The sequence below is a fragment of the Stenella coeruleoalba genome (assembly GCF_951394435.1).
Source record: "Stenella coeruleoalba genome assembly, chromosome: 3".
Taxonomy (NCBI): Eukaryota; Metazoa; Chordata; class Mammalia; order Artiodactyla; family Delphinidae; genus Stenella; species Stenella coeruleoalba.
This window is the reverse complement of record NC_137148.1, coordinates 43,099,540-43,114,581: the sequence shown is the minus strand read 5'-3', so window position 1 is coordinate 43,114,581 and position 15,042 is coordinate 43,099,540. Positions and strand designations below refer to the sequence as shown.

Sequence of the window (15,042 nt, the reverse complement as noted above, 5' to 3'; positions counted from 1 at the left end):
TGAGGACAAGATTTTCTATAAAGCCATGAATTAATGAAGGTTAAGCTGCAGGGCCCCTTTCTTGCAGAGGCCCCTGTGAGTGCTGGGGGTTAGCTGCTGGTGGGAAAGGGAAGAAGCAGTTCCATGTAAGCATTTCTGGTAAATTGCCTAATCTCAGAAGGAAAGAACTCAAATCTCCACAGCTCTAGTAATTTGTTGTGATTTATTTTCCTCTTTCTGTATGTTTATTTTCATACCCATTTTTTTCATAATTTTATCGTATTTTCCTTAAAGAGAGTGCCCAAAGTTGTATAAGCTTCAGGACCTACAAAATCTGGCTCTACTATTGTAACAGAATGGGTAATATTTAATTATAATTTATTGCCTAGTGTCAGTCCCTAGTAATCTTAATTAGTGGCTCCTTTTTAATTTTACAAACAATTATAGGGACTTCCCTGGTGGCGCAGTGGTTAAGAATCCACCTGCCAATGCAGGGGAACACGGGTTCGAGCCCTGGTCTGGGAAGCTCCCACATCCCGCGGAGCAACTAAGCCTGTGCACCACAACTACTGAGCCTGTGCTCTAGAGCCCATGAGCCACAACTGCTGAAGCCCACGAGCCACAACTACTGAGCCCACATGCTGCAACCACTGAAGCCTGCGCACCTAGAGCCTGTGCTCTGCAGCAAGAGAAGCCACCACAATGAGAAACCCTCACACCACAAAGAAGAGTAGCCCCCGCTCGCCACAACTAGAGAAAGCCCACACACAGCAATGAAGACCCAACGCAGCCAAAAATAAATAACTAAATTAAAAAATAAATAAAAATAATTATAGTATAATGTTTCCCTCATTCAGCCAAGGCATGGAATGAGAATTTAGAGGTGTGTGTGCGTGTGCGTGTGTGTGTGTATGCTGCATGCCATAGGTTGAAGAGAGAACAGTGATATTAGGGCTCTGAAGGAGGGACTTTCTCCTTCTGCTAGAAAATGGACTATTAATGATTTTTCCTCACTGAGACATTGAAATGTTCTAAACTGGCAATATGTTTGTGGCTTTTCACAGTTATGAACACATACTGATATATCAAAGAACCCACCATCACCACCACCCACCCTTCCCCTCAGTACAATTTGCTGGACTGAAAGAGCTTATCATTGGATCTCCTATAAGAATATGGGTGAGCACGTTGTTCAGCGTTTCACACTATCCTACTCCAGGAGACTCTCCAAAGAATTTGTCTGGTCCTAGTACCAAGCATGATTTACTTATTCGAAGACACTGGCGTTTTTTTTTTTATCTTATCAATTATGTGAACTGTATAACCAGTCATACTTCCCACTTTGAGTGGGTTGCTGGTAAGCCTGAAGTTAAATGTGCACTCGGGTCATGACTAATAATTATGGTGTGCTTTTGTAGTCACATTCCTGGCTCTGTTTTATGTTGTCTTTCTTCTTTTGTTTCTAATTATTTTTCATGCTGTACTGTTCATTTTATGCCTCCTATCTCAAGAGAGTAGGGATATGAATTAATAAAACATTATTTCTAAAACATTCTGTTTATAGTTGTATCATAGCCACAAAGATTTGTAGCAAAAATTCTCTACTTATCACACCAAAAACTAAAAGGATTTTGAAGGTGGAATATTTAGCTGTGAAGCATCCTCTTGATGCTTCCCACTTACCCTCTCCACACTCATACTTCCGCTTGCTCACCAAGGGTGTCAAGTGTGCCTCTTACATCATCCCAGCATTCTGTCACTTAATCTCGGGGAACACTAATGGTGGAACTTGTTTCTATCCCATCAGAATTTATCCCACCATCTATCTCTCCCCATCCCCATTCATTATAAGGAATGCTCTGAGAATGCTTACCAAGATTCAAATTGTACTCAGCATATCAGTAAAATGTACTCAGGGCAGATGGATACAAATGAAGTTTGAGAAGATTCTTAAAGAGAGTGTGAAGGCACTCTGGCCTAGGAATGGCATTACAAATAATTCAGACAGGAAAGAGATCTGATCATGGGAGGGGGAGGCCCAACCTCCCTGGACCCTCCAAAAGACTTGAGCTATCTTTGTAGAGGCACTAGACCTGCTGGAAGAAGGAAGCAAGGACTGATGTACGGAGAGGCCTGAAGGTGCGGAAAGCTGCTGATTAGCGGGGACAGGGGTTTAAGTCTTGTCAGGACAGTCTTCCTCTGGACTAGTCTGAATTTAATAGCCCCCATCCAAACTTCTAATCACTCAAAATTTCAGATTCAGATCAGTGTGAGAACAGAGTCTAAAGAAGACACTTGCCATTACCCCCAAAATTTAGTTCTAATGTCCTTTTGCCCCAAATGCCCCTCTTATGTAAGTATTCAGTCCCCAGGCTGTCCCTCCATAGCATCTCCCACCTGTCTAACTTCACTCTCCTAGAAGCCCTCTCATTGATACCATTGATCTCCTTTCTCTATTTCAGTCAGAGGTACATTTCTCAGACTTGTTTCTCCTTATTCCTAAAAAGAGGGGGTGGGTTAGCTGTGGGTAAATTTGAGATTCTGCATGAACCAGGCTAATCTAAGTATTTTATTACTACCCACAGATTGAGATGACTACTACTGAGTTACGTCACCTAAGAAAGGAAAGTCAACTTTCAAAAATACTTTAAGACCAGGTGGAAGGAGATATTGAATGGTGTCTTAGTCAGTTTGGGCTGCTATAACAAAGTACCATAAACTGGGTCGCCTATAAACAACATAAATTTGTTTCTCACAGTTCTAGAGGCTGGGAAGTCCAAGATCAAGGTGCCAGCAGAGTTGGTGTCTGGTAAAAGCCACATCCTGGTTCGCAGACTCTGCACCTGAGGTTGCAGACAATCTAAACTGTGACTACGGCAGACACTGTTTGTTGCTTCCCAGTGTTCATTCCCCCACATTTTCCTTTGCTAACAAAATCCCAGTTGTATTCAAGTATTAGATGACCATGTGTCTCAGAAACACTGGGCTCTTCCCCCTTCCAGGGATGAATCCTGATTAGTCTAGGCTGATCGTGGTATTCTATCAATATTTAGGTTTATAAAGCAATGCAGGAAGCAGGGCTGCTAGGGGACTTCTGGAAGAGTTTTCATCATCCTTACAATGGAACACGACGAAGGGTCATGGCTTTTCCCCTCTTCCAATCTCAGGACATGACGAACTACAGCAGCCACCTTGAAGACATGACGGGATGAGCCTGAGAACAAGCTGAAGATGGCAGAGCAGAAAAGTGGACAGAACCTGGGTCCTTGGTTACATCTTTGAGCCATTGAATTAATCACCTCTGGAATCCCCTTGCTTCTAGAATTTTAATGAGAGGTAAAAAAAAATTTTTTATTATTTAAATTCAATTCAATTTTGTTTTCTGTTACTTGCATCAGAAACATATCCACTGATATAATGACCAAAAGTATAAGAACCAAAAAAATAATATTCAACACTCTCCGGAAGTGAGTATGCCCACTGGGGACAATTAAGATTCCCAGCAAGACCAAGTATCACCAACTTAAGTTATGTAAATACCACTCTTGTCAATTTACCATTTTCATTATGATTCTTTTGCCTAAACTTATGCATATATCCAGTAGTTTCCCCTAAGTTATTTTACACTCACTACCTTTTTTGGAGAGGGCAGGGAGGGTTTGAGGAAGCAGCTGGTTGTACTCTAGAACAGAGTTCAGTAAACTTGACCAGATAAAGGCCAGATAGGAAATATTTTATGTTTTGTAGGCCATATGTCTCTGTCACAACTTCTTAACTCTACCAGTATAACACAAAAGTAGACATAGAGGGACTTCCCTGGTGGCGCAGTGGTTAAGAATCCGCCTGCCAATGCAGGAGACGTGTGTTCAAGCCCTGGTCCGGGAAGATCCCACATGCCACGGAGAAACTAAGTCTGTGTGCCACAACTACTGAGCCTGTGCTCTAGAGCCCGTGAGCCACAACTACTGAGCCCGCAAGCCACAACTACTGATGCCCAGGTGCCTAGAGCCCGTGATCAACAAGAGAAACCACCACAATGAGAAGCCCGCACACTGCAGTGAAGAGTAGCCCCCCTTGCCGCAACCAGAGAAGGCCTGCACACAGCAACAAAGATCCAACATAGCCAAAAATAAATAAATTTATTTTTAAAAAAGTAGACATAGATATTATATAAATGAATGAGCATGGCTATATTCCAAACTTTATTTATGAGTGCTGAAATTTGAATTTCATATAATTTTCATGTGTCACACAATTTTACTTTTTGATTGTTTTCAATCATTTAAGAATTTTAAAATCACACAAATGAGTACATGTAAAACTGGGAAACTCTAGACAAGATCAATGGATTATATCAATGTCAGTGTCCTGATTGTATATTGTACTGTATAGTTTTGTGAGATGTTACCACTGAGGGAAACTAGAGAGTATACAGGGTCTCTCTGATTTTTTTATCATGGTAAAATATACATAACATAAAATGTATTATTTTAATCATTTTTAAGTTTACAATTTAGTGGTATTAAGTACATTACAATGTTGTGCAACCATCACCACTATCTACCTCCAGAACTTCTACATTGTTCCAAAATGAAACTCTGTAGCCGATAAAAAATATCTCCCCATTCCTCCCTTCCTGCTGTCCCTTTTCAGTCTCTATGAATTTGACTACTCTAGGTACATCATAAGTGGAATCATATAGTATTTGTTTGTGTCTGGTTAATTTCACTTAGCATAATGTTTTCAAGGTTCATCCATACTGTAGCTTGCGTCAGAATTCCATTTCTTTCTAAGGCTGAATAATATTTCATTGTATGTGTATACCACATTTTGTTTATCTTATCACACATTGATGGACATTTGAGTTGTTTCCACCTTTTGGATACTGTGAATAATGCTGTTATGAATGTGAGTGTACAAACATATATTTGTTTGTACAAAGGTCCCTGCTTTCAATTCTTTTGGATGTAGACCTAGAAGTAGAATGGCTGGCTCATTTTTGGCTAGTAATTTTTAATGGTTGGTAATTTTTAACTGTATTCTTAACTTTTTGAAGAGCCACCATAATGTTTTCCATAGCAGCTACACTATTCTACATTCCCACCAGTAGTGCAACAAGGGTTCCAATTTCTCCACATCCTTGACAACACTTGTTATTTTGATTTTCCTAATTTTTTTTTTTAATTTTTTTTTATTTTTATTTTTTTGGCCGCGCTGTGCGGCTTGCAGGATCTTAGTTCCCTGAACAGGGACTGAACTCGGAGCCACAGCAGTGAAAGCTCTGAGTCCTAACCACTGGACTGCCAGGGAATTCCCTATGGATTTTCCTAGTTTTTAATAGCCATCCTAATGGGTGTGAAGTGGTATCTCATTGCGGTTTTGATTTGCATTTCTCTGTTGATTATTGATATTGAGCATCTTTTCAAATGCTTATTGGCCATTTTTTTTATCTTCTCTGCAAAAAGGTCTATTTAAGTCTTTTGCCCATTTTTTGATAGGTTGTTTGGTTTTTTGTTTTTAAGTTGTAAGAATTCTTTATATTTTCTGGATATTAATCACTTATCAGATATATGATTTGCAAGTATTTTCACCAGTTCTGTGGGTTGCCTTTTCACTGATGCACAGAAGTTTTAATTTTGATGAATCCAGTATGTCTAATTTTTTTCTGTATAGTAATACGTGCACATATTATAATTGCATATGAATCTACAATTATCTCAAATTTGAAATGTAAAAACCATTCTTAGGTTGTGGGTCATACAAAAACAAGCAGTATTTGGCCCCAAATCCATAGTCTGCCACCCTCTGCTACAGATAGAAGACGGAGTTGCAACTCTTTCCTTGTACTCAAAACTCTATCCAGTCCCTCATCCTGCTCCTAACCCACTGCTTCTGGGGCTTAAGAACTTAAAATACTGCAGCCACATATATTTCTGTATATTTCTGGATATGGGTATAAACATGGTGCTTTTTTCAAATAAATTTATTTATTTATTATTATTTTTGGCTATGTTGGGTCTTCGTTGCTGCACATGGGCTTTCTCTAGTTGCAGCAAGCAGGGGCTACTCTTTGTGCGGTGCGCGGGCTTCTCATCACAGTGGCTTCTCTTGTCGCGGAGTACGGGCTCTAGGCGCGCGGGCTTCAGTAGTTGTGCCTCACGGGCTCAGTAGTTGTGGCTCACGGGCTCAGTAGTTGTGGCTCACGGGCTCTAGAGCGCAGGCTCAGCAGTTGTGATGCATGGGCTTAGTTGCTCCGCGGCATGTGGGATCTTCCCGGACCAGGGCTCAAACCCATGTCCCCTGCATTGGCAGGTGGATTCTTAACCACTGCGCCAACAGAGAAGTCCTGGATTCTATTTTATGTATTCTAAAAATCAAAGGACTTCTCCACGAAATAGCTACAATTCCACATTTAACTTTAAGAAACCAACAGGATTTTAAATGCCTCTTGAAAGCTTTGCTCTTACCATATATTTATTCCCTTTGTTGCATTTGTGGCAGAGGATTTTAGGACAGGCACCTTTGCACTCATCCACCCAACCTTCTTCCCCTCCTGGGAACCCTTCCTCTGCATTCTTACATACACTGCAGCTTGGCCTCCCAAGGCCTCCTGAGACAGCTTCTTCTAATTGCCTAAAAGCTCTAATTATTAGACTGTCCTGATATCACCGCATTCCAAGGAGAGTTTTCAATCCCTTTTTAAAATTAAGCACAGAGTCTGGGTTAAAGAAGATTTTCACAATAATGTTCTAGTTCTGAAACATGGAGATATCTTTGCATAGTTTTCCTTATGTTCTTTAATTTACCTTAATGTTACATGTTATTTTTTATATATTGAGTATTTTATAATAAACAAATTTTATAATAAGCAATTCATCATTCTTGTTTCTACTAGAAATATTGTTATATGAAAGGCATCAGTACAAGCCATCTCAGGGGTTTGGGAGGTTAAAGAGAACATCCCCAAGGCCACTGTGAATTATCCCAGATGATTCAGCAGCCTCCCCACGGGCATCTGTGCCTCCCTCCAGTCTGTTTTCCACACTGCAGCCAGACTGATCTTTTATAAAGGCATATCTGATTATACCATCCTCTTGCTTTACACATTTTTTTTTTTAAGGAGATGTTGGGGGTAGGAGTTTATTAATTTATTTATTTTTGTTGTGTTGCGTCTTCGTTTCTGTGCGAGGGCTTTCTCTAGTTGTGTCAAGCGGGGGCCGCTCTTCATCGCAGTGCGCGGGCCTCTCACTATCGCGGCCTCTCTTTTTGCGGAGCACAGGCTCCAGACGCGCAGGCTCAGTAGTTGTGACTCACAGGCCTAGTTGCTCCGCGGCATGTGGGATCTTCCCAGACCAGAACCCGTGTCCCCTGCATTAGCAGGCACATTCTCAACCACTGCGCCACCAGGGAAGCCCGCTTTACACATTTTAATAGTCTCTCATCAACCTCAGGATAAAGACCAAAGTCTGCCATGGCCCACCAAGCCCAACACTGGCCATCTCCAGCCTCATCCTATTGCCTCTCCCAACCCTCCATCCTCCACATCCTCAGTTCCTCCACCTTGTCACGCTCTTGGAAATGCTGTTTCCTCCGCCTGAATGCTCTGTTTCTACCACACACACCACTCCCTGCCAGGGATATATGTTTTCATTTCTCTTGAGTAAATACCTAGGCATTTGAGACTGTTATAAGGGCTAAGCGTATGTTTCACTTTATAGGAAACTGCCACATTGTTTTGCAAGGTGGCTGTACCATTTGCATTTCCATCAGCAATGTATGAAAGCTCCAGTTGCTTTCATCTTTGCTAGCACTTGGCTTTGGTAGTCTTTGTTGTATGCTGTCTTTTAAACAAAGCATAGAATAATATCTGATTATGAGATTTTGCCAAAATGCATAGAAGATGAGTAACTCCTTTGAACTTATCTTAGTGACAGCACTCTGGTCTCAGTTATCTCCCACTCACCCTCCAATGTTCACAATAATACCCTTTAGCCAAGCTGCTCTGAAAGCACAGGAGGATTTAATATGCTTAACCACAGAGATTGTTTTTCAGACTGAATTGATAAAAGCACTGTATACTCAAAGTCTTCAACATCTCTACAAAACTCAGAGTTATCCCTGACCACGACTTCGCTGTTGGAATCAAAGTGATGAGTGTGAAGTCACGTGTGTGGAAATGTCACCAAAGGCCTAGTCACAGAGGGCACAAAGACTTCCGGGAACGAAAATACTTTTGAAGGTTGGTTAACATATTTCCAGATCAACTGCTGGTTAAACTCTTTAGAAAACTACCAGTGAATTCTTTTTTTTTTCCCTTAACACAAAATCTACATGTTGGTAAACACCAGGAGATGCCGGTACTTTTGAAAATTGTAGTTTACAATACTAAATGTAAGTGTGGCTAATATTACACCAATTAAAAGGCTGATGTACAAATGGCTGGGAGTGTTTTACAGACAATTTGCTTTTTATTTCATCAGAATACTCCAGTGAGAATGTTTGTGACTAAAGGTAATAGAAGGCTAGCTCTGGAGCTAGCCTTTGCTAAGGTAACATATTAATGAGTAATCAGAGGCTATAAATAGAACTCAGCATGAACCTCTGTCCACTATTACACCACTATTCCCACAAAGAGAGCTGTTACTAATGACAGAACATGGCCTGCTAGCCACTAGTATAACCAAGGAGGGGTGCAGACCTGGGGAACCACAGCCCTGTGGGAAATGCGCCTTTGGGTACGATTTGCTAAGATGGCATTATGTGCTTTTTTGGTCTCCCTTACAGTCTGTGAAGCAGTTGTATTGCTTTCCTTAGGGATCCTCATTGTGTGTACCAGCCAAGATTTTCAAATTCTCTCTCAGATGATAAACCCCTGACAATAACTGCCTTAAGCAGTTGTTTATCTTATCTTTGTCTCTTCCCCTCTCCTTCCCAACATATATTACAGTATATTATATAGCACAGTAGCATGTACATAGGAGGGGTCCATAATGGTTTATTGGGTAGATGGATGGACAGATGAATGGATGGGTGGATAAGCATGTTAACTCTATGCTTCCATAGAATACTCTGGAATTTTGAGCTTTTATATAAACAGCTGAATACATTCCAGTCAATTTCCTATGTAACATGCATCTAAATGTTCCCCTGACCAGAAAAATATCTTCACCAACAGCCCTACCATGTGTCCTCACACTCCTGCCCTGCTCATTTCTTCAGGTGATAATGAGGAGGGAATAAAACATCACCTAGAAGCAGAGAGAGGGCATATATGTTAAGACCCTGCCATTCACCACACCTTAAGTCCAATTTCACACTAGCCCTAAAGGGAGGATAGGATACAGGAATAGTAAGGTTGAGGAAAGAGAAGTGGTCAGAAATGGTCTAGTACCTAAAGTCCTACTGGAGTGGAAGGCCACACAGAGTCTGTCTAGAAATGCATCAAGTCTGGGGGAAGAAGTCCAGAAAGGGAGATGAAGAAGCAGCCAGTCCAAACAAATTATCTTCACTACAAGTTGGCCTGGTTGTCCCTCATCCCCATGACTAAATATGTAGTAAGTGCTCCTAGCCCTGAGTCAGCCTGAGGAAGCAGGGGAAGGTGGGAAAGGCAACATGTACATGGTGGGGCAGTAATGGCCTCTTTATGTTCATGGTCAGATGCAACCTACATGCACGAAGGGAAGTTCAATCCTTGAATCTTCTTCACCAGTTCAGGTCTAAACTGTAACATCCCTGTGATCCCACCCCTTGATAATCCTCTGGTGAGAAGGATCTCAGCTACACTGCTCCACTCCAGGACAGGCTGGACCCAGGCTCCATGCTAATTCCTTGGAGCTCTGGTTTGACCACAACAGAATTCTGATGACCTCAGAATTCTGGATCCATCCAAACCAGGAGCAACCTCCAAGAGGGCACATAACCTACAGGCCTACCTTCTAACCACCAAAAGTTGTTAAGACTCCCTGAGCTTTCTGAAGAAAATTCAGTTTGTTACAGATTTACAAGTTGAAGGTTGGACCCAAGATCCAGTTCATTCTCCTGAGATCCACCTCTAACAAGTACAGACATCTTAAACATGAAACCTATCCACACACAGCTTCCTAAGTTCGGAGTTTCCAAAAATCAGAATCACCTGGAGAGCACTTTTTTTTAGTTTCTTTTTAATTGAAGCAAAAGTCATATAACATAAAATTAACCATCAACCATTTTTTAAAATTATTTATTTATTTATTCATTTTGGGCTGCATTGGGTCTTCGTTGCTGCATGCGGGCTTTCTCTAGTTGTGGTGAGCGGGGGCTACTGTTTGTTGAGGTGCACGGGCTTCTAATTGCGGTGGCTTCTCTTGTTGCGGAGCACAGGCTCTAGGCATGTGGGCTTCAGTAGCTGTGGCATTCGGGCTCAGTAGTTGTGGCTTGCGGGCTCTAGAGCGCAGGCTCAGTAGTTGTGGTGCCCGGGCTTAGTTGCTCCGTGGCATGTGGGATCTTCCCGGACCAGGGCTCGAACCCGTGTCCTCAGCATTGGCAGGCGGATTCTTAACCCCTGCGCCACCAGGGAAGTCCCAACCATTAACCATTTTTAAGTGTACAATTCAATGACATTTAGTACATTCACAATGTTGTGCAATAATCACACATATTTCTTTGTAAGACATTTATATTTCTTTGTAAGACATTTCATCCCCCCAAAAGGACACTCCATACCCATTAAGAAGTGACACCTGAGGAGCACTTTAAAAGTATATATTCCAAGGCCCCATACCCAAGAGATTGAAATTCAGTGGACATGGGATTATTTTTCAAAGCTTTCTAGGTATCTCACTCCTACGTATTTACCGAAGAGAAATGAAAATGTACGTCCACACAAAGAGCTATATATGAATGGTTATAGCAGCTTTATTCATAATCATCCAAATTTGGGAATCACCTAAAAGTCTCTCAGTTGGGGATATATAAACAAACCGTGATACATCCGTATTATAGAATAGTGCTCAGCAATTAAAAGGAACAAACTTCTGATACAAGCAACAAGGAGGAATCTCCAGTACATCATACAAAGTGAAGGAATCCCCTTTCCATACTGTATTCCATTGATATGACCTTCTGTAAAATGTGAAACTGTAGTGACAGAGAAGAGATTAGTGTGTTCCAGAGTTTAAGGGTGGGGGTGGGTTTTGAGTACAGAAACAACACAAGGGAATTTTTGGAGGGGCGGTAAAATGGTTCTGCTTCTTGATCATGGTGGTGGTGACAAGCATTTGTCAAAGCTCATAGAACTTAACACCAAAAGGTGAATTTTACTATGTTTAAATTTTAAAATGAATTGGAAAACATTTTAAAGTTCTCTGGATGTTTATGATGTGTATCCTCTTTGGGGAACAAGTGCGTAGATAATGCTGGACAACTTGGTTATTCTATAACCCAGTCAAGTTACACTTTGGACACCTGGGGCCTGCCAAGTTACAGTTACTATCTCTCTTTATCATCATGGCATTTGGACATTTCCACAGATAAGAAGCACGACGGTAAGCTGTCAGATGTGGCAGATCACAGACATGGGCTATGCAGTGGTTTTTTGTTTGTTTTTTTTCTTTGCGGCACACGGGCCTATCACTGCTGTGGCCTCTCCCACTGCAGAGCACAGGCTCCGGACACGCAGGCCCAGCGGCCATGGCTTACGGGCCCAGCCGCTCCGCGGCATGCCGGATCTTCCCGGACTGGGGCACGAACCCACGTCCCCTGCATCGGCAGGTGGACCCCCAACCACTGCGCCACCAGGGAAGCCCTATGCAGTGGTTTTGTTCCAGTGTTTGTCAAACTGAAATCACTACAACAAATGCAGTGACTTTAGAACGTTTTTTTTTAAATGTGAATTATGCTTTATCTCTTAATCAGATTAATCTTCATCAGATTCATAGAGAAATCATATCCACTGATGGAGATCAGAAGGCAACCTATGAACTTATCAAAACATATATTTAACATCATGTTTAACAGTTTATTTTTAAGATCCACCCCAAATCAAAACCAAAGCCCAGAAATTTTCATGTGATAAATCCAATAATCCTAATCAACTTCAGTGTAGGCCATTTTGATTATTTTTATAAGATTAGACACCTATTTTACAGAAAGGAAAACAAGAGGTTTATTTAACCAAGATGCAAAGTGAGTCAGTGGCATATTTGACAATAGACTCTTCATAGATCCCTTTATTTGCGAAAATTTACAACTATGGAAAACAAATGAAAATTGTGGACAGATGTTTATGTGAAGTAACCAACCTCATTAATTGTGGATCTAACCTGTGCCCAATCTCACTTTAAGAAAAAAGCCATATCCTGCTGTAGTTAACCATCTACTTAAACAAGGTGGATAAAATTCAAATAGAAGGGCTTCCCTGGTGGCGCAGTGGTTGAGAGTCCGCCCGCCGATGCAGGCAACACGAGTTCGTGCCCCAGTCCGGGAAGATCCCACATGCCACAGAGCGGCTGGGCCCATGAGCCATGGCCGCTAAGCCTGCGCGTCCGGAGCCTGTGCTCCGCAACGGGAGAGGCCACAACAGTGAGAGGCCTGCGTACCGCAAAAAAAAAAAATTCAAATAGAAGCTTCCAAGTATAAGAAAAGAAAGCAGTAGGCAATGTTCAGATTGGAAGATAATGCTCATTTCAATTGCGTGACAAAGGAAAAAAACCAAAACAAAACATCTTCCTGTGCAGAGAGGTAGTGAGGTAGTGAGGTAGTGCAGTGAGGTATCTGATGCTTCCATCCCACTAGAGTACATTTTCTAATTTACAATTCTTTTTGCTTGCCCTAGCCTCAAACTATTTCTGTTACCACTATTGCTTTGCTTCCTCATCACTTTGCAAATGATGCATTCTGTTCATGTTGCTTCTTTTTTTAGAGCTGCTTGTGCCTGAGAGGAAATGGAGCTACAAGTGTTTCCTTTCCATTCAAAACTAGCACTTTTTTGTAGTGGGGGAGGAAGCTGAGGACTTACAGCTTACTCTAGCAGTTTGAGACAGCACTGAGTTTTCCTATAAGCCTCTCTAGAAGTCCTTGTGTTATAAATTATTTACCAATTTTATCACACCCTCCAGGAAGCAAGCTGGGCAAATTCTCCTGATGCCAGATGGCTCGGCAGACTTTTCTGGTGTTGCTACTCTATTGCACATCTCTACTGCTATTACCCCACACCCCAAATTACATCCAAAAATAAAGTGCATAAAAAGCTCATTATTTCACAGGTCCCTAGCCAAAATTTCCTTCTCTGTGGAGGAGGTAATTTGATCTTTCCCCAAACTGTGAATAGTGAGTCTTCCTCCAAGTAGTTAAAATAAAAATCATGTTGGGGAGTTGCATGAATTTGATAGTAAAAGATGACTTTTTGGGAAAATTGCCATGTTCATTATATAAATCGGAATTCTTTTCGTTGTAAGCGACAGACCATATTTGAACCAGCTTAGAGAGGGAAGGGCATCTATTGGCTCATATAACCAGAAAAGATAAGGGAAAGAATAATTCAAGGGCTTGACACCACCAATACAGTTTTCCCCTGTGCCTCTTGCTTCTGCTTTTCTCTGCAAGTTGAGGATATGGCAGGATTTGGGGGACACGTATTTCAGTTTTACCATAAAAGAGGGAAGAAAGAATGCAACCTGCGTGGGTGTACACACACAAACACACACATCAGTCACGTCCAGAAGATTCAGACTGCATGTTAGAGCAGTGGGGTGCAAGGGAACAATTCTTCAAAAGGAAGGGGAGAGCACAGACATGGCCCCTGGGGGAATTGTTCTGAGCCAGGAACAGATTATTTTTATCTTGAGGCTTTATGTATTTCCAGGCATAAAGCCTCATATTCCCAAGAATACATTTATGCCATTTTGAGAAGCACAGACACATGTCATACAGTATTTTAGAGGGCCTCACATTCAAGTCCTGTGAAGAATTGTCTACTGAAGAACGGTCTGTTCTCTGATAAGACATTTAGATGGACGCTGAGAGCCTCAGGAACTTGTGCGAGACGACGATGAGGGAGTTAAAAATCCTTTTCAGAAAAAATTAACAGGAATGTTGGGTTATTGAAAGAAAGAAAAGGATAGAAGGAATAAAGTGAGAGAGAAGAACGAGTTGGCATGAGCCTGAGCATTGCATTAAAAATCCCTAGTAGTGAGAAGGCAAGGAATCTAAAAGTTAGGAGATGTAACATTAAATTTGAAGTTGTTTGTGTTGCTGTGGTGTAAATCCTCTGACCAAGACAGATTCAGTGTTCTACAAACGCATTTTCTTTTTTTCCTTGGTTCAAAACTAGACTACGTTTACCAGCCCCCTAGCAGTTAGGTGTAGCTATAGCACTAGTTCTAGTCAAGGAATGTGGGCGGAAGGGATGTGGGCCTCCTCCAGGCCTGGCAAATATAACTCCCACCTTATCCTCCACACCCTGCCCTCTCCTTACAGGCCGGCTACAGAGGATCAGGTGGAGAACCCCAAGGACCCCAGAAGATGCTGGAGCCACTAGGTGAGTAGAACCTCAGCCTGTGAAGGACTGGATGGATCAGACTCCTTCCAATCTCCTTTGGACTGTGACATGAGTAAGGAATCATCCTTTTCCTCTTTTGCTCTTGTTGTTAACTTATTGCAGTTGGGACTGGTTTGTTATAGTGGTTAAGCGGACTTGTCCTGACTAACACAAGGTTCTTCTTCATCTCATCCCCTTTCAAATCTTTAAAAACAAGTCTACTATACATATGAATGTCCTATGAGAGTGAGGGCTCTGTGGTGCTCATAAAGGAGGCTGAGTTTCACATCTGGGTTAACATGGCATGGAACAGAAACCGCATTTACAGGAAAGTAATATGTTCCAGAGTCTAAACCCATCTACAGAAGCAGGGGTTCAGGGCCAGCCATGACCATGAGATCATAAAATCTTAAGGAATTTATAGAAGTATTGGAATGGACTTTGACTTCTACAGAGCATGGAATGAGGGAGGTTTTATGAAATTTTATCTAGATCTGAAGGGGATGACATGGATTATGTTGCTATTTTTAATGTGGGTCAAGATGCTA

The 15,042-nt window shown here is 41.7% G+C and overlaps 1 long non-coding RNA gene across 2 annotated transcripts in view; it reads left to right on the top strand.

Annotated features, from left to right (window-relative positions):
- Positions 1-2,419: 2,419 nt before the first annotated feature.
- LOC307183628 overlaps positions 2,420-15,042 on the top strand; it is a 32,065-nt gene continuing 19,442 nt past the window's right edge. The window contains exons 1-3 of one of the 2 annotated variants that reach the window (XR_013827541.1): positions 2,420-3,315; positions 8,090-8,218; positions 14,434-14,494. This is a non-coding gene — a long non-coding RNA (uncharacterized lncRNA). Of the gene's footprint in view, positions 3,316-7,937; positions 8,219-14,433; positions 14,495-15,042 lie in introns of those variants that run through there. The other variant, XR_013827542.1, reaches the window with a different exon arrangement.